Source organism: Euleptes europaea, chromosome 14, assembly GCF_029931775.1.
Source record: "Euleptes europaea isolate rEulEur1 chromosome 14, rEulEur1.hap1, whole genome shotgun sequence".
Classification (NCBI taxonomy): Eukaryota; Metazoa; Chordata; class Lepidosauria; order Squamata; family Sphaerodactylidae; genus Euleptes; species Euleptes europaea.
In genome coordinates, this window is record NC_079325.1 from 49,075,630 (window position 1) to 49,095,220 (window position 19,591).

The window sequence follows — 19,591 nt, forward strand, 5'->3', positions numbered from 1 at the left end:
GCTGGCATCTATTTTGCTTTCCTGTAGACACCAGGGTTTTCACTGAGCGCCAGCATGGTGTAGTGGTTAAGACAGGGTTGCCAACCTCCAGATAACAACTGGAAATCTCCTGCTATTACAACTGATCTCCAGCCGTTAGAGATCAGTTCACCTGGAGAAAATGGCAGCATTGGCAATTGGACTCTATAGCATTGAAGTCCCTCCCCTCCCCATACCCCGCCCTCTTCAGGCTCCGCCCCAAAAACCTCCCGCCGGTGGTGAAGAGGGACCTGGCTACCCTAGGTTAAGGCCAGTGGTTTGGAGAAGTGGACTCTGATCTGGACAACCGGGTTTGATTCCCCTCTCCTCCACCTGAGCGGCGGAGGCTAATCTGGTGAACTGGATTTGTTTCCCCACTTCTCCACATGAAGCCAGCTGGGTGACCTTGGGCAAGTCACACACTCTCAGCCCCACCTACCTCACAAGGTGTCTGTTGTGGGGAGGGGGAGGGAAGGTTATTGTAAGCCGGTTTGATTCTTCCTTAAGTGGTAGAGAAAGTCGACATATAAAAACCAACTCCTCCTTCTCCTCCTTCTCCTTCTTTGTAAGTTGTTTGATGGGTATCCTTTTAGGCTGCCAAATGTTTTTTAGCGAATGTTGTCAGTTTCCTTTTTACATTTTTGTCCTAGCGTTTGCTGCTGGTTTTACAGATTTGTTTGTCTTGTACCTGTGTGACTCATGGTTTTTATATGCTATTCATATGGCATTTAGACTTGTATCATTTACAGTTGTATGCACAATATTGACAGCATGGTGTAGTGGTTAAGAGCGGAGGACTCTGGAGAACCGGGTTTGATTCCCTACTCCTCCACATGAGTGACAGACTCTAATCTGGTGAACTGGGTTGGTTTCTCCACTCCTACACATGAAGCCTGCCGGGTGACCCTGGGCTAGTCACAGTTCTCTCTGAACTCTCTCAGCCTCACCTACCTCACAAGGTGTCTGTTGTGGAGAGAGGAAGGGAAGGCAATGGTAAGCCGGGTTGAGTCTCCTTTAAAAGGTAGAGAAAATTGGGGTATAAAAACCAACTGTTCTTCTTCTTCTTCTTTTAAATAATCTTGGAAAATGCAGACTCCACTGGAAAGTGTTTTTGTGCAAAAAAATGGAAACTGGTAAAAAATGTTTGCAGAACCTCAAGGCCCATTTGCACCAGGGAGAAGCAAAATTGAAACACAGATTTCCAGATCAAGACAACAGGGATGAGAAATTAAACATCAGTCTGAACATCTTATCATTACTACATATCCATGTAAATACATGTGCCTGACCACCAAGGCCCCATGCCAAGCACATCTAGCCACTTTACACACTGCAGCTGCCAAGGCATACATTAAACCATTTTATCATAATATTTGTGATGATCATTATGTTTTTCTCCCCCCTTATATCTCTCTCACTTAAAGAATCAGCCCCGTTTAGCTTTAAAACCCTTGGAGGGCAGCAGTGCCCAATGGACACAGCAAACGGCACAGAGCCTTGACCGGTGTGTAACAGTTGGAGAGGTCAGGGATCGGCTCCGGCCGCAGGCCCTCGATAGGAGAATTGAGGGGGGGGGGCACTTCAACCACATCCTGTTGAAATCTTGGAAGAGTATGCAAGAAGCCTAACATTCTCCTTTGGGTGAGACGCTGCTATGGAGGGAATCACACAATAAATAACAGAGAGGCTTCAGACGACTTTTTTTCTACAGAAAAACTAACATGGAAAACCAAGCAGAATGAAACCCACTGACAGCGAGCCTTCCTCTGGCTCTGCTAACACAGACATTACATAACCAGAAAGCGAAAGCCAGAGGTTTTCTAGTTAAAAGACACAGGAATCCTTTTGTTCGTGTGTTTTTTAACCCATATAACTCAACCACTTCTATTTGTCTCCATCACATCACTTTGGAAAGTTTTCCCTCCTCAAAAATGTCACAAATCCTTTGAGTCGATTTATAAAGCGTCATCTTTAATCATTAAGTAGGGAGGACCTGCAGTCCTGTCCTGGCTACCAAGTTCATTAGCAATCCCCATACATAATTAGGGTCGCCAACCTCCAGGTAGTAGCTGGAGATCGCCTTCTATTACAACTGATCTCCAGCCGACAGAGATCAGTTCCCCTGGAGAAAACGGCCGCTTTGGCCATTGGACTCTATCGCATTGAAACCCCTCCCCTCCCCAAACCCCACCCTCCTCAGACTCCGCCCCAAAAACCTCCCGCCGGTGGTGAAGAGGGACCTGGCAACCCTATGTATAATGAAAATGAAGCTGCCATACATTCAGTGGTTAGCTTGGCTTCCTGAGTCAGTCAGGTATGGACAAGTGATAGGGTTGCCAGCTCTGGGCTGGAAAATTCCTGAAGATTTGGGGGTGGTGCCTGAGGTGGGCAGAATCTGGGGAAAGAGCACAATGGGGTGTGATTCCATACAGCCTCCCCTCCAAAGCAGCCATGTTCTGCAGTGGATCTGATCTCTGTAGTCTGGAGATCAGTTGTACTTCAGCCCCACCTGGAGGCTGGCAACCATGTGTATTGGTTAGGGTTTCAAGGCAGGACTGGAGAAATCTTGGACCAAATCCCCACTTAGCCATGCGGCTCACTGGATAACCTTGGACCACTTACTTTGGGGAGGGGCTGTGGCTCAGTGGAAGAGCATCTGCTTGGCATGCAGAAGGTCCCAGGTTCAATCCCTGGCATTTCCAGTGAAAGAGACTAGGCAAGTAGGTGATGTGAAAGACCCCTACCTGAGACCCTGGAGAGCCGCTGCCCATCTGAGTAGACAATACTGACTTTGATGGACCAAGAGTCTGATTCAGTATAAGACAGCTTCATGTGTACTCTATCAGCCTAACCTACTATGTTGCTGGTGAGGAAAGGCCCCCAAGCGCTGGATTGGGAACCTCCAAGGAGAACTAATTGGAATGCAAGCAGCTAATAGGGACCGCGCCCGGAATATCATCGTCATCACCTTTATTAGGCATTTACCACACCATAGTTATGAAACAAGATTTCAAAAACCAAATAGTCTATGGAAGCATTAAAACAACATTGTTAGTAACATTATCTAGGAGCACGTACGAGCAGTTCGCGTATCCTTGATACAGCTACCCAGAATCTACTTGTTGAGTAGCGTGGTGTAGTGGTTAAGAACAGTGGTTTGGAGCAGTGGACTCTAATCTGGTGAACCGGGTTGGTTTCCCCACTCCTACACATGAAGCCAGCTGGGTGAACCTGGGCTAGTCACAGCTCTCAGAGCTCTCTCAGCCTCACCTACCTCACAAGGTGTCTGTTGTGGGGAGGGGAAGGGAAGGAGATTGTAAGGTGGTTTGATTCTTCCTTAAGTGGTAGAGAAAGTCGGCATATTAAAACCAACTCTTCTTCTTCTTCTTCTTCTTCTTCTTCTTCTTCTTCTTCTTCTTCTTCTTCTTCTTCTTCTTCTTCTAATAAAATAATTTCTGTCTGTTAAAAGATACACCACCAACTGCTGGTCTGAGAAACTCTGAGCACCCGACAACAAATGTCTGATATAAACATTCCTCAGCCTCAAGTAAAACTTACAGTGCAGTAACACACGAATTAGGTGTTCAGGTACCCCAACCATGCATGGACAACACCTGCCGCTGAGAGGAATTCTCTTCTATCTACCATATGAAATGGCTGATGGGAGAATATCAAACCTGGCAAGCCTAAGTGCTCTGCAGACATCAGGTGATTCCAAATGAGAAAAGTAAGCAGCTACAGTTCCATAATCCGGAACAACACCATGAAACATGGGGTACCTGGAATATATATTCTTTTTAAAAAAAATTTATTAATATTTTGAGGGGTACAAAAAGGAAATATATATTCTTATGGAACAGAAGATGACTTAAGGCAGAGGGGGAGAGGGAAGATTTATAAAATTATGCATGGGAATTCCTAATGAAATTGATGGGCAGTCGATTCAGGGCAGCTAAAAGGAAGTCCTTCTCCATATAATGAAGAATTAACATAATGGAATTCATTGCCGCAAAGTAGGCAGGCAGGCAACATCTCAGACGCATTTAAAAAGGGATCAGACAAAGTCCAGCGGGAACGTTAATGGTTGGCTAATAGATAAAACAGATAAATGCAACTTCCGTGTTCTGGGGCTTGCCTTCTGATAGGGTTGCCAACCTCCAGATAGTAGCTGGAGATCTCCTGCTGTACCAACTAATCTCCAGCCGAAAGAGATCAGTTCCCCTGGAGAAAATGGCCGCTTTGGCAATTGGACTCTGTGGCATTGAAGTCCCTCCCTTCCCCAAACCCCGCCCTCCTCAGGCTCCGCCCCAAAAACCTCCCCCAAAACTGGTGGCGAAGAGGGACCTGGCAACCCTACCTTCTCAGCTGGCCCACTCTGTGGTCCTTTCAACAGCCTTTTGTTCTGCAGCGATAGGCAGATGAAGCGAAACAGGATCGCCTGCTCATTCCTGCACTTCAAACCTATATTAAAAATTTGGGCAGGAAGCAGGTTGCATTTTCTTGGACCAGTTCGCAAATCTAAATAGATCAGATTTATTTATTTGGTACGTTTTTACCCTGCCGTTTCCTCTAAGGAGCTCAGGTGCATTCTTCTTCCATTTTATCTCCACAAGCGCTCCCGTTGTGGTTCAGTGTAAATTTATTTCATGTATAGTCTGCCTTCTCTTCCATCTTATCTTCTCAACGGCCCTGTGAGGTAGGTCAGGCTGAGAAGATGAGACTAGCCCAAGGCCAGCCAGCAACCTTCCACGGCAAAGTGGGGATCTGAACCTGGGTCTCCCAGGGCTGAGTCTGAAACTAACCACTACATTACTCTGGCTCACCTTTAAACCAGGTCTCCACCGTTTTTGGTCTGACACTCTGACCGCTATAGTTGCTGTCTTGATATGGACAGCCTGTGAGTATACCAGCTGTACGGCATTTTGGCCTGACTATCAAGGCAATTAATCTCTTCTTAATCTCTTTTATGTTTTTATCTCTCCCTTCCTCCAAGTCAGAGCGACAGACCTGGTTTCCTCCCTCCCCTCTACGTCCCTTGAACTAAATGGGATTTAAAGGGTGTGGCTTCGCTCAGGACTGCACGGCAAGTCTCCCAAACGGCGAAAGCCAGTGCGATGTGGTGGTTAGAATATCAGACCAAGATCTGGGAGACCCAGGTTCAAATCCCCCACTCTGCCATGGAAGGTCCCTGGGGGACCTCAGGCCAGTCGTTCTCTCTAAGTCTATCCTACCTCACAGGGTTGTTGTGAGGATAAAACGGAGGGAAGAGCACTCTAAGATGTTTTAGGTCCCCATTGGGGAGAAAGACAGGGTATAAATAAAGTAAATAAAACAAATGAATACATAATGCTAGCTTGACACTCTAACCCATACACCACACTACCTCTATGAGTATTTTGAAAAACCTGCAGCTCCAATTAGATTTACCAGTGCTAATCCTGGGGTCATAAAGCTGAAGCTGTTGGATGCTGGAAGAAGTTTATTGGGGGGGGGGGAATTGAGATAATTGGTACTTGAGAGAATTGGACTTCAACCAGGGAGACCTGGGTTCAAATCCTAAATTTAGTCACTATTTCTCAGTCTAAGGGCACAGTCGCTTTATCCTCCTTGAATCCCTGTTTTAGCCAGGATCGAACGCACATTAGGCGAAACGCATGGGTTCGATCCTGGCTGAATCCTGGCTGAAACAGGGATTAAAGGAGGATAAAGCGACCGTGCGTTTTCGCCCTAACCGACTTCTCAGGATTGTTTTTTTTGGGGGAAAGAGACCCCTGCATTGTGCTGAGAGCTCCTCAAGGGTTAAAATAACATCATTTTCAGACTCCAAGAGCCCATGAAACATATGGGAGGATTTCCCAGCTTTTACTGCCACCTGGTGAGATGCCACCGGTACAGGAGGAGAAGAACCAAGCCGGCAGAAGGACTGGAGCGACTGGGAGGAAAAAGACAAGGCACAAGTTGTTCTCCAGCCCCACGCCTGGGGCGATGCAGCTCTTCAGACATTATCCCACAAGCCCACCCCAGACACCCTCCATCTGGTATCCATTGCAGCTGACAGAAAGAGCCCCCCCCTCCCCCAGAAGGCAGAGGAAGACCATTTTCCAGCATAACCATTTCCACCTGATAAAAAATGCTCCCACTGAAAGGCGCAATTTTTCAACCGAGCATCTCGCCCCCTGGCTAAAAAATGCTGATTCCGCACAGGTCAGCAACCTACCGCCTACTCAGACTTTCCTTCCTGCAGCTAGGGTTGCCAACCTCCAGGTACTAGCTCGAGATCTCCTGCTATTACAACTGATCTCCAGCCGACAGAGATCAGTTCCCCTGGAGAAAATGGCTGCTTTGGCAATTGGACTCTATGGAATTGAAGCCCCTCCCCTCCCTAAACCCCGCCCTCCTCAGGCTCCACCCCAAAAACCTCCCGCCTGTGGCAAAGAGGGACCTGGCAACCCTACCTGCAGCCCATGTTCGTTATTACCTTTAAGGCTGGCACATTATAGGAAATTAAATTATGGTCACTTGCTGGTGCTAGTGAGGGGGGAAAAACCAGATGGGTGGCTTTACGGAATCACAACGATTGTCGATTGGGTTGCCAACCTCCAGGTACTAGCTGGAGATCTCCTGCTATTACAATTGATCTCCAGCCTATAGAGATCAGTTCATCTGGAGGTTTTTAAAAAAAGGCTAGATGGCCATCTGTCAGCAACGCTGATTCTGTGTCCTTAGGCAGATCATGAGAGGGAGGGCACCTTGGTCATCTTCTGGGCATGGGGGTGTGGGGGGGGTAGTTTGGAATTTCCTGCATTGTGCAGGGGGTTGGACTAGATGACCCTGGTGGTCTCTTCCAACTCTATGATTCTATGAAATGGCTGCTTTGGCAATTGGACTCTATGGCCTAGACGTCCCTCTCCTCCCCAAATCCCTCCCCCCTCAGGCTCCGCCCCAAACACCTCCAGGTATTTTGCAACCTGGAGCTGGCAACCCTAGTTATCGAGTGCACGCAGGGCCACAAAATGGTTGCTCGAGTCAGTTGTGGCTTCTGTCGACCCCTCTGCTCCTCAACATCTTCTGCACATGCCAAATAATTTGAGGGAAGGAAAGAGACTGTCTCTTATATCACAATGAGCTTTGGAGGAGGCAGAAACAGTACAGGTAGAAAACTTTAGGGTTAGCTACTTGCTCCAGAACCCAGTGCCACAAGAAAAACCAAACTGGTGTGTGTGTGTGTGGGGGGGGGTGGTCCTCATGTTCCACCCAACAGTATCCCACACCAATTCAATACAGATGCTTGAATTTCCTTTCCTTTGGTGTGTTGCTACTACGAGCATTTTGTTTCATCTGCTTTTGTGGCTGGTGTTTCTGATGTAGTTTCACAGCACCTGCACGCCATTAAGATGCAGCTGATGCAAAAATAATATTAAAATTGCCAAAAAGTAATGAAATGGAGGTGGGGGAGGTTGATGCAAAAAGGACTCACAGGTTCGATTTGCAACCGACAGAAGCAACAATGAGAAAGGGAAAGTCTACAAGATGCAAGAGCAAATAACGCAGAGAGTAGGGTTGCCAGGTCCCTCTTTGCCACCGGTGGGAGGTTTTTGGGGCAGAGCCTGAGGACGGTGGGGTTTGGGGAGGGGAGGGACTTCAATGCCCGAGAGTCCAATTGCCAAAGCGGCCATTTTCTCCAGGTGAACTGATCTCTATCGGCTGAAGATCAGCTGTAATAGCAGGAGATCTCCAGCTAGTACCTGGAGGGTGGCAACCCTACTCAGTTCCCTATTTGCAAAATGAAGATAATACTACTGGCTAGGGTTGCCAGCTCCGGGTTGCGAAATACCTGGAGATGTGGGGGATGGAGTCTGAGGAGGGCGTGGTTTGGGAAGGGAAGGGACTTCAATGCCATAGAGTCCAATTGCCAAAGTGGCCATTTCCTCCAGGTGAACTGATCTCTATTGGCTGGAGATCTTTGCCGTCCATGTATACAAGGAAGGCACACTCCTTCATATAGTGAATGAACTTAGTACGGAAGGACTAAGAGCTTGAAAAAGTTTCATATGAAATGGAATTATACCAGATTTCCATTGCACCACGTCTTGTCTCCATTGCTTGAATTTTGCAATCTACATGCATGGACTTGAAATTATGATATGCATTGAGCACTTTTGCCTATATTTACCTTTGTGTAAAGCTTGTATGCTGGTATATTGAATTCACTTTGAACCTTTTGTAAATTTCCTGTTTGCTCAACCAAGGTTGTGCCTGTTAGTAATTACCTTTAATATACATTTTAAGAGCAATTTTGTATTGTAGTTACCTTATTTTAGGTTTACTTTTGCTGGTGCTTGCACCTTGAATTCTAAGTACCTGGAGGTTGGCAACCCTAGTGTTATAAGAGTAGCATGCTATATATAACACTGATTAAACGCGGTTGTCATTAGCAAGAGGTTTCTGTTTTTTCCTGGTGTTCCCTAGAACTGCTTCCCTACATGACAATGACTCAAGGAACACATCTGCTCCCACTCTGAGCCACGATCGTGAAAAATCCCAGAGCAGGAAAGAGGATGTACCTGAAGCACCAGCTTCTAAGAAAGCCCCCCCCACACACACACATTTGAAAAATGACCACCCCTCATGCTCCACCACCGTGAGCAAACTAGCTACAAACACTCCTCCCAACATGGAAATTCAGTAATTGCAAACTCTGCAATTGTGCATGGGGTGGGTCCCTTTCAGCCTTTGAGGCTCCGCCCTAATAATTTATTATTTTTAAATGAGACATGAAAATAAACAAAGACCTGCAATTTAATATAATGTCCCAAAATGTCCAACGTGTACCCTCACAAATCTCACAATACAAGGCTGCCTTCACAAATTTTTGCCTTGAATCTGGGCCAAGGGTTACCAATTCTGGGTTGGGAAATTCATGGAGATTTAGGGGCAGAGCCTGGGGGGGGGGGCGGGGTTGAAGGCTTTGTGTCTTATCCTCTAAGGTCTGATGTGTAGGAGTAATAGGGTTGCCACCCTCCAGGTAATAGCTGGAGATCTGCTATTACAACTGATCTCCAGCCGATAGAGATCAGTTCATCTGAAGAAAACAGACACTTTGGCAATTGGACTCTATGGCGTTGAAGTCCCTCCCCTTCCCTAACCCCAACCTCCTCAGGCTCCACCCCAAAAACCTCCCGCCAGTGGCGAAGAGGGACCTGGTGAGGGCCATGTAGGAAATATTAGGAAATATATGTGTATTATAGAGGGCTTTATTAAGGCATAAGGGGGGATTCATTAATGCTGTGTTAATATATAAATGCACAGCAAGCAAGAGTTAATTCAATCAGGAACACCTCAGGCAGAGTAAAGGATGGTTAGTGGTTTTGTTAAGAAAACACCTGCGAAATCTACTTGTGGTTTTTCTTACTGTTAATGTGTGCAACACTGTATCCTGGCTTCCAGCAAATTAGAGTTTCCTAAAGTGTATGAATGTGCTAGTCTGCTACATTTTGGAACAAACATTGGACAAGTATAAAGGAACATCGGGCAAACCACATGCAGGTAGCAAGGATGAGTCAATAAGGGGCCCAGCTAAGCTTAAGGGAGCTAGGAATCAGTAAATTGAGAAATAATTGCGGTGTAAGGTAGGTGTCATGCTCTTATGCGGAACCATAAAGGTAAAGGTCCCCTGTGCAAGCACTGGGTCATTCCTGACCCATGGGGTGACGTCACATCCCGACATTTCCTAGGCAGACTTTGTTTGCAGGGTGGTTTGCCACTGCCTTCCCCAGACATCTTCCCTTTACTCCCAGCAACCTGGGTACTCATTTTACCAACCTAGGAAGGATGGAAGGCTGAGTCAACCTTGAGCCGGCTACCCGAAACCGACTTCCGTTGGGATTGAACTCAGGTCGTGAGCAGAGTTTGGACTGCAGTACTGCAGCTTAACACTCTGCGCCGCGGGGCTCCTTATGCAGAACCATAGATGTGCATAAAAAGGTGTCTGGAACAACTGATTGTTGGAGAACTGCTTTGAGCGCTGATGCTCCTGTGTCTCCCGCCGGCTTATGGAATAAAACCTCTTTGCTCTCTCAGTCTCCGAGTTGTCTCCTCCTTGTGTTGAAATCGGTGCAAGGAGAAGCGCCCCCTTGTGGCCAACACTGGCAACCCTAAGGAGCAAGCTTCCCTATCCAGATAACACACCGGAGACTGTGGGCGAAAAGGCATGGTCACTTTAGCCTCCTTTATTCCCTGTTTCAGCCAGGATCGAACGCACCTTCGGTGAAACGCATGCGTTCGATCCTGGCTGAATCCTGGCTGAAACAGGGAATAAAGGAGGCTAAAGCGACCATGCGTTTCCACCCTGTGGCAGCTTCAACAACAGGCGTCCCTATTGCTTCCAGTAGGTTAACACCCCCACCTGGAACTACAAGTACAGATACAGAGCTAGGATTGAGGCCCCTCCCATACGGGCCTTAGGGGAGGGGGAATGGAAACTAGTTTGTCTCACTTAATGGGATACACACATATGTACATCACATTTTGGGGTGGGGAGGAAGCTCAGCAGTGATTTGATCCCATAGGGTCCTGGAAAACCTCTAGGCCTCACCTGCAGATTGCCAAACCTACCTCGGATTGGCCCCAATTACAGCCCCACATATGCATTTTGTAGTAAAAGGGAGTAAAGACTAGACACTTTGCTGGTGATTCCTGTGGGAAAACCTCCTATGGGAACCCAACATTATTTGGAGTTAGGTTGGCACTGGCAGGGACTTGCAGCAGGGTCTTTTGTGCAGATTCCCCAGCCTGTCAACCATGAGTTGAGATTGGGTACTGTCTTTTCAGGCATCCCAAAGCAGATTACATACTCCTTTAATTCCAGAAGGCCTTTGAATTATTGGCACAGCAGTTATTTATTGCTTGTCCCTTGGCTGCTTTTAAAGGATTTGTTTCTTTAAAATATATAGTTTCAATGTATGGCGTAGTGTTTATGGGTTGTTAGCTACATTGAGTGCCTCACAGTTGCATAGTTTTATTTCTTTGGGAGTGGGGTTGCTTAAAAACACACACACATGGCTGATCTTGTACATTCTAGAACAAAGCTTCTTAAACTGCATCAGAACCCCATATGGGTCGCGTAACTGAATGTGGGGGTCGCAAAAAAATTGGGTAAAATTATATGTATACCAAAGAATTGTGTTAAAATAATTTTCTTTATGATTTTTTATCAGTAAAGGTTTGATTTGTATATCTATTTTATATACCTATATACCGGCCCAGGCTAGCCTGATCTCGTCAGATCTCAGAAGCTAAGCAGGGTCAGCCCTGGTTAGTATTTGGATGGGAGACCACCAAGGAAGTCCAGGGTTGCTGTGCAGAGGAAGGCACTGGCAAACCACCTCTGTTAGTCTCTTGCCATGAAAACCCCAAAAAGGGTTGCCATAAGTCGGCTGCAACTTGACGGCACTTTATACACGCATACCCCGGGTCACATAAACATTTCTCGGGCAAAAAGGGGTTGTGAGTGGGAAAAGTTTAAGAAGTCCTCTTCTAGAATAAAAGCCAATTAAGAAAAGGAACTGATAGGAATCATGTGTCAAGAAACCATAGCTAAAGTTACAATGATCCATTGGCATTTTTTTCATTGGCATTCCAGTACCTGGAGGTTGGAAACCCTATATGTAACAGATGCGGGCATACACTTTGGAACAGTGCTACCCTAAGGAATTTTTCTCCTTCAGCTTGGATGAGAGGTTTGTGCTAGCGTGAAGACATCCCTTAGGACGGAGTGAACTTACGCCAGCAAAATCTTTGGCGCAGCCCGTTGAGCTGCATACAGCAGTTCCACAGGGGATTTGGGGAGCGTCCTTGTCGGTCTGCTGGCCATGGTACAGCGAGCCACCTCAGCTGTGCCGTGGCTGTGCTGTCCCCAGCCGTGGAGCAGCTCTCCCCCCCACCTCTGGATTGCGCTGCCCAAGTACATCATGCTTTGCATTTATGCTCTACAGAACAGACCCTGATCCAATTATTTCCAGTGGTCTAGTGCCATAGAAGTTGCTGAGGTCTCAGTCACTCCCTGCCCTTTGATCACCAGCTAGAGGGAAAAATCCAGTCCTAATATTAAGGGAAATGCCACCCATTGTGCTGGTGTTCGCTGCGGGAACAAGCAGCATAGTGTTTGGCACAAGCATGCAAGGTTCTGGGTGTGCATTTGATTTTTGTCAATGGAAATCAGCTGTTACTGTATGTTCACCACTCTGAGAATTCATGCCATATGTTGCTCCATTATAAAGAGGCCCTAAGGAGGTTTCAATATTTAAAAGCAAGCTTTGCAGTTACATTGCCAAACAATGACTGGATGATAACATCTAGACGGGTAAGCAGAACAGTGAGGATTTTTATCAGGGATGGCTTTGAATTTCTCATCCCTGCTCTTTCAACCTGACAATCCATGTTCTGAATGTGTCTTTTCCTTGTAAAGTATCACAGGTTTGATTTGCACATTAATGCTGTGTTCTCTTTCCTTTGTGCCAGATTTCTCCCGTAAATGGTATGCATTTTAAATGCAGAGTGCTGATAAATCAGCGCTACAAATTGTAAAAAAAATATACCATACGTGTTGTGCACATCACACAACCGAATCTGTAAAACCAACAGCGAAAAACTGAAACAGTCAACAAAAATATAAACAAACATAAAATAAGTGAAACGGAGCCCATTTGCTCATCCCTAATTTTTGCCTCGTGGCTTAGAGAGGAAGTACGTATTCCTCCTTTGGGGTTCTCTATTGAGCAATAACAAGGCTCCATGACAACTTGTACCTGTACCCCCCAAAATATGTGCTGGGAGTGCCTTGGGCTCTCCACGATGTGCCCATTCCTCATTAGGGCCCGAATCTTAGAGGAAGGGTAATCACTCATGCACTCACTCCCCCATGATTTCCCTTGGGGCCTGGCTGCTCCAAAGGTCCTTCATCCCTCTCTCCTGTGCAAACAGGGCCCAGGAGCAAGGGGGGGGGGTCACAGTGGCAGTCTCAGCAGCACGTAGGGTTGCCAGCTCTGAGTTAGGAAATACCGGGATATTTAGGGGGTGAAGCCTGGGGAGATCAATTTCCTAGGAGAAAATGGCTGCTTTGGAGGGTAGACTCTATGGCATTGTGCCCTGCAAAGGTCCCTGCCCTCCCCAGACCTAGGGTTGCCAGAGCCTGAGGAGGGTGGGGTTTGCAGAGGGGAGGGACTTCAATCCCATAGAGTCCAATTGCCAAAGCGGCCATTTTCTCCAGGGGAACTGATCTCTATCAGCTGGAGATCAGTTGTAATAGCGGGAGATCTTCAGCCACCACCTGGAGGTTGGCAACCCTAGCAGCATTCCACTGGCAACCTGCCCACATCAGGGATGGGCGACAAGCTTCTCACAATGGCGATGGTGTGGGGGTGGAGCTGGCAGCCCAAACTGTTGAGGAGGCCTGATGGCAGGAGCCATAAAAGGGTGGGCGCCCCGCCAACTCCTGCCAAGTCTCCCCTGGATTTCTCTGTTGATGATGGATAGGGTTGCCAGGTCCCTCTTTGCCACTGGTGGGAGATTTTTGGGGCGGAGCCTGAGGAGGGCGGGGTTTGGGGAGGGGAGGGACTTCAATGCCATAGAGTCCAATTGCCAAAGCGGTCATTTTCTGCAGGGGAACTGCTCTCTATCAGCTGGAGATCAGTTGTAATAGCAGGAGATCTCTAGCTACTACCTGGAGGTTGGCAACCCTACTGATGGAGAAAGAAGCAGAGATGACCCTCAGGCAGCAGAAAGCCCAGCTGTCAGTCCTGGATGGAGACAGAGATGTCCACAGCATGCCAAGACTGGGGTGATACATCCAAGGGACCTGGGGGGGGGGGCAGCAGGATTGTCCCAGAGCCCAGGGTTTTCCACTTTCTGCCGGCCTTTGGAATGACTTGCCAGCATACAGGTGAGGGGCCTGGCTCAGTAGGTATTTGGCACCCTCTTGTGGTCTTTCTGTATGTAGACTCTTGGGAGGTTGTCATAAGGCCAGCTTTTAACAAAGGTCATTTATGCACGGGAATTTTACCTGAGGTTCGTTGCTCACTGGGCCCACACCTTCCTGTTGGGAATCTCTGCACCAGCAGTCTCCAAGCTCAAATCAAGTCCCGCTTCTTTAAATGCTGCTTTGTAATTGGCTTACTTGTAGCGCTTACTGTAAGAGAAAATCCCCCCCAACCCAATTGTTGCATAAAAAAGCATTTTAAGAACAACGACATAAAAAACGGAGCAATCTGAAAGGTTGGGGCGGGGAGAAACCCAAGCCTCACTTTTAAAGATTTTCTTCTGCTCAGAAAGCAGAAGCAGGAAGTATGTCAATCCCCGCCTCTGGACATGCTGCTTTGTAATTGGCTGTGAGCAAAACCAAGCTTGCATGCCCCACACTTTGCCTTATGCATGGGGATTTCACCAGGGCTTTGTTCAGGGGAGAGGGATGAGTCAGGTTAACAGGAATGGGAAGACCTGGATATTGCAAGGCCTGGCAGTGAGGTCATTTCTAATGGACAGAAAACTTGAGCAGAACTCAAAGGAACAACCGAGTCAGAACATGAGTCCAAGTACCCATGCAGGATAAATGGATAATACCTTTTTGATTAGAATAGCAGTATGTATGTAATAGATGAAATGATTATAATAAATAGACTAGTAAGGAAAATAGTAGGAGATATAAAGCATAGACAAATTTGAAAGATAAGTAAGACAATAAAACAGTGATTATTCTTTATAAATGAGGGAAATGATTAAATATAAGTCTAGTGTGGTGTAGTGGTTAAGAGCAGTGGTTTGGAGTGGTGGAGTCTGATCTGGAGAACCAGGTTTGATTCCCCACTCCTCCACATGAGCAGCAGAGGCTAATCTGGTGAACTGGATCTGTTTCCCCACTCCTACACACGAAGCCAGCTGGGTGACCTTGGGCAAGTCACACTCTCTCAGCCTCACCTACCTCACAGGGTGTCTGTTGAGGGGAGGGGAAGGGAAGGTGAGTGTAAGCTGGTTTGATTCTCTCTTAAGTGGTAGAAAAAGTCGGCATATAAAAACCAACTCTTCTTCTTCTTCCTTGGGATTCTCTGGAGATCTCCAGTCCAGGCACTGACCACACCTAGACCTGCTTAGCTTCAAGAATATTGCTGTATTCTACATTCTTGGGTCATCCCCTGGGACTGTTTATATGTGAGGGGGAGATCAGGTCTTACACCCTGAGGCTCATTGGGACAAGGTCTGAGGGTGTCATGTGGCATAGCTTGGTGGTATCACACCAAATGGTAGTCAGAGCTGGATTTATACACAAACTAAGTAAGGTCCAGTTCAGGGTTTCAGATTATGAACACATGAAGCTGCCTTCTACTGAATCAGACCCTTGGTCCATCAAAGTCAGTGTTGACTACTCAGACTGGTAGTGGCTCTCCAGGGTCTCAGGTAGAGGTCCTTCACATCACCTACCTGCCTAGTTAACTGGAGATGCCGGGGCTTGAACCTAGGACCTTCTGCATGCCAAGCAGATGCGCTACCACTGAGCCACGGCTCCTCCCCTGGCAGAAACATTATGGTGGTGGTGGTGGAAAGTGCCATCAAGTCACAGCCAACTTATGGCGACCCCATAGGGGTTTTCAAAACAAGAGACGTTCAGAGGTGGTTTGCCATTGCCTGCTTTTGTGTAACAACCTTGGTATTCCTTGGTGGTCTCCCATCCAAATACTAACCTTGGGCTAGTCATTCTTTCTCAGCCCCACCTACCTCACAGGGTGTCTGTTGTGGGGAGGGGAACAGAAGGTGATTGTAAGCCGGTTTGAGTCTTCCTTAAGTGGTGGAGAAAGTCAACATATAAAAACCAACTCTTCTTCTTCTTCTTAGACTATAGGGAGATATCAGCGATGGGCTCAGAATAGATTATCGATTAAACAAACCTTTACTTAAACATCAGTAGATTGAATTAGAACACAATATATATACCGATACACTTGGAAGTCAGAATATGCTGTATGTATGAGTCAGTATGTGTGTTTTGATTTTATGTAATACATAATTTTTCAATAAAATATGTATTTTTAAAGAAATGGAAAGACGACATTGTGAGGGGCTGCCTTGAGGTCACCTCTAATGGATGGAAAACTCATGCATACCTCCAAGGAACAACCGAGACAGACCAGGGGTGAATGTGAGTGAAAGTACCCATATATAAACAACCATGTATAAACGACCAAAGAGAATTTTGCATAGTTGCTTGTGTATTATTATTGTGTATTATTACTTTTGAGCTAGTACTATAGTTTCTATAACCTCCAGGTACTAGCTGGAGATCTGCTATTACAACTGACCTCCAGCCGACAGAGATCAGTTCACAATTGACCTCCAGCCGACAGAGATCAGAAAATGGCCGCTTTGGCAATTAGACTCTATGGCATTGAAGTCCCTCCCCTCTCCAAACCCCGCCTCCTCAGGCTCTGCCCCAAAAACCTCCCGCCGGTGATGAAGAAGGACCTAGCAACTAGGGTTGCCAACCTCCAGGAACTCAAACAAAGTAAAATACAACTGTAGTAAGGAAGTATATTTAAATATGACAGTTGTTGGCTATCACAAGGACAAAACAACAAAATAACTACAACCTTAAAACTAAAAATAATGTTGAAACAAGACTTTATTTCATACTTTCTTTATTTTATTTAGCACAAGGTCCTTGTGATAGCCAACAACTATCATATTTAAATAAACCTCCAGGAACTAGCTGGAGATCACCTGCTATTACAATTGATCTCCAGCTGATAGAGGTCAGTTTCCCTGGAGAAAATGGCCGCTTTGGCAATTGGACTCTATGGCACTGAAGCCCCTCCCCAAACTTCACCCTCCTCAGGCTCCACCTCAAAAACTTCCCGCTGGTGGCAAAGAGGGACCTGGCAACCCTACTAGCGACCCTAACAATGGGTAGGTCCTCATCTCCCCAGGTTCAGCACCAGTTTTTTTCTAGGAGTTAAATTGGCCAGGAGAAATCCTGTAACAGCCCATGCAGGTAACAGAGTGTATCGTTCCTTGAGCCTGAGAAGGGGCAGCCTTTGTTTTGTGGTTGTTTTGGGTAGTGCTAAGGCAGCTTTTTGTGGATGAACAGTTTCAGCAACAACAACAAAAAATGGGGCTATTACCTTCGGGGTTTTTTTTTGTTTTTTTTGCACTAGCGCTCTCCTGTGGGCTGCTCTAATACCATTTTTAAAGAAAAAGGACCTTACCGTCTGCTTGCACGACTTTCACCTTTTATTTCTCTTGGCTGGTAGCGATAAAGGAGTTATACTGTGTAGTTAAATTTATTATTTCTGTTCTTAAAATTAGGAGCTTGTATGTATCATCTAAACCTGAGGGTTGCATTTTTAAAAAATATTTAATAATTTGGGACTTGTTTTTTTATTTGTGCACGAGCTTTGGCACATAGGCCCTCGAATTTCTGAACAGGAACAGGAGTTCTCGTGGATGTCATAATCCAGCCAATCAAACACATAGGCTGATGATGTCATGGCTGTGTGGGACCAATTGGATACGGCTCTGTGATGACATCACAAAATCAAATTATAGTAGGGACAATGATTCTTGCTGTTGCTCGGAGCGGCTGGATATTTTTGCCCCATTCTGCAGACCCTCTGAACTGAAACGCGTGACTGCACGTGTGCCTATTTCATAGCAGACAAATGTTTTGCACAAAATTTCTAGCCCTGCCGTAACATCCCCCAAATAAGTCAACCAGCTTGTTGTTTGAGACCTAGTCCAATGGCAATTTGGCTATGCTTAGCTTTGTGGTGGTAAAAGAAATGCACTCTACCCATGTTCAGAGACACTCTCCATTAGTTTTGCTTCACGCTCCCCCAGAGTTGAAACCCTGACATTAAACAGGAGAACACAACAGAACTGGGGGGGGGGGGTCCTTGTCTTAAATCCTTGTCTTAATCCTAGGAAACTTTTAAATGGATTTTCCTTAACTTCTCGTTTGTTACGAAAGAAACACAATAGTTCTGTTTCACTGCCTCAGCTTTAAATATTTTATTTTAAAGTCACCCTCCCTAAAAAAAAAAAAGAGAGAGAGAGAGAGACAAGAAAAAGGCCATCAAAATGTGAATGAAAGGAAGCCTAACCTTTGTAAAAACCCAAGATTCCATGGACAAGGAGACAGAAGTCAGTGAGGAAGGATCAAGGATGAGCCGGCATGAAGGAAGAGAGCCAAACAAAAGACGGGACTGCGATTGCTGCACAGAAAAAAAGCACTTGGAATAGGGAAACAGTATGGACAGATGGTTAGAGTGACAGGGCCCTGCTTTGGCCAGGCTGAGGTATTCTGGGGAAAGCACCAAGATCAGAAGGGAAGCAGTGAGGTATTTGGGGTGGGGTGGGTGGAATCTTGTTCTGCTTTAGGTCAGCCGGAAGCAAATCTGAAGACAGTTTTTCAAAACGAGTACACATAGATTAAGACTGACATATATTTTACGAAACATGGAAATTCCAAGGCACCAAGGTGTTCAAATACAGTACGGCCCCCGATTACATTAATATTACATTCCTTATATAGAATAAAACGGTTACCATAATATTAATCTCCTCTTTTTTTTTCCTTCTTAAACTCCAAATTTACATACAGAGTCTAGATTTCTACAAAACTGAACAAAAATGAGAAAAAACAACAACAACTTGGAAGACTGGGTGGTGAGAAACAGAACCTCAAAACGTCGGTCTCGACAGACAGGCCCAAAGAAGCGGGTCATCTTTTATTTCTGTCGTTTAAACAGAGACATGGGTGTTCTTCAAAGCCAGGAATCGCTGTCGAGAGATGAACCAGCATGGACAATATACCCAGAGTCAGCACAGAAATCTCGCCTAACTCTGGATAGAACAAAAGCCAATGCAGATTAGCCTTTTCTCTCTCTCTTGCAGTGTCATGTTTTGGTGGATAAGCTGCACAAACACAAACACACATAGACACACAGAGACAACACACACATCTATATATATATATATAAAAGCGGAGAAATGTGTTTTTATAAGCTCAATGTTTGCTTTTTTAAAAAAAAAACCCATTTCCTTAGGTACACGTTCTGTTAAAGCATCCGTGACAAATTACCGTTACGAAAACTGGATTCCAAAAGAAAATATAAAACCTCATATGCACGTTAAGTTAAAAGTCAATTTGTAGTTATTTTGCTGACAGCCACACACAGCCTCTCCCCCATTTTCCTTGTTCTCATTTCTAAGAGAACACGCACTGGGGTGATGGTTTGGTGGGCCTGCGATGCGACATCATAGCACCTCTTAGAACCTTAAATAGTTTGTCATATATAAAATAACACTTTTTCCCCCCTTAAAAAATAAAAAGAGCACCAGATATTTCACAGTGAGAGGTAGAATCAAATTAATCAAGCCCATTTCCCCCCCCTCTCTCTTTGTGTGTGTGTGTTTTTAGCACCAATTCTTCTCACCTCTTCCCTGCTTTGGGCCTTCCCTTCTCACCCGGGCGAAAAGGGACATCTTCTCTCCCAAATGGAAGAAGGATCTCACTTGGTTTCATTTTTAT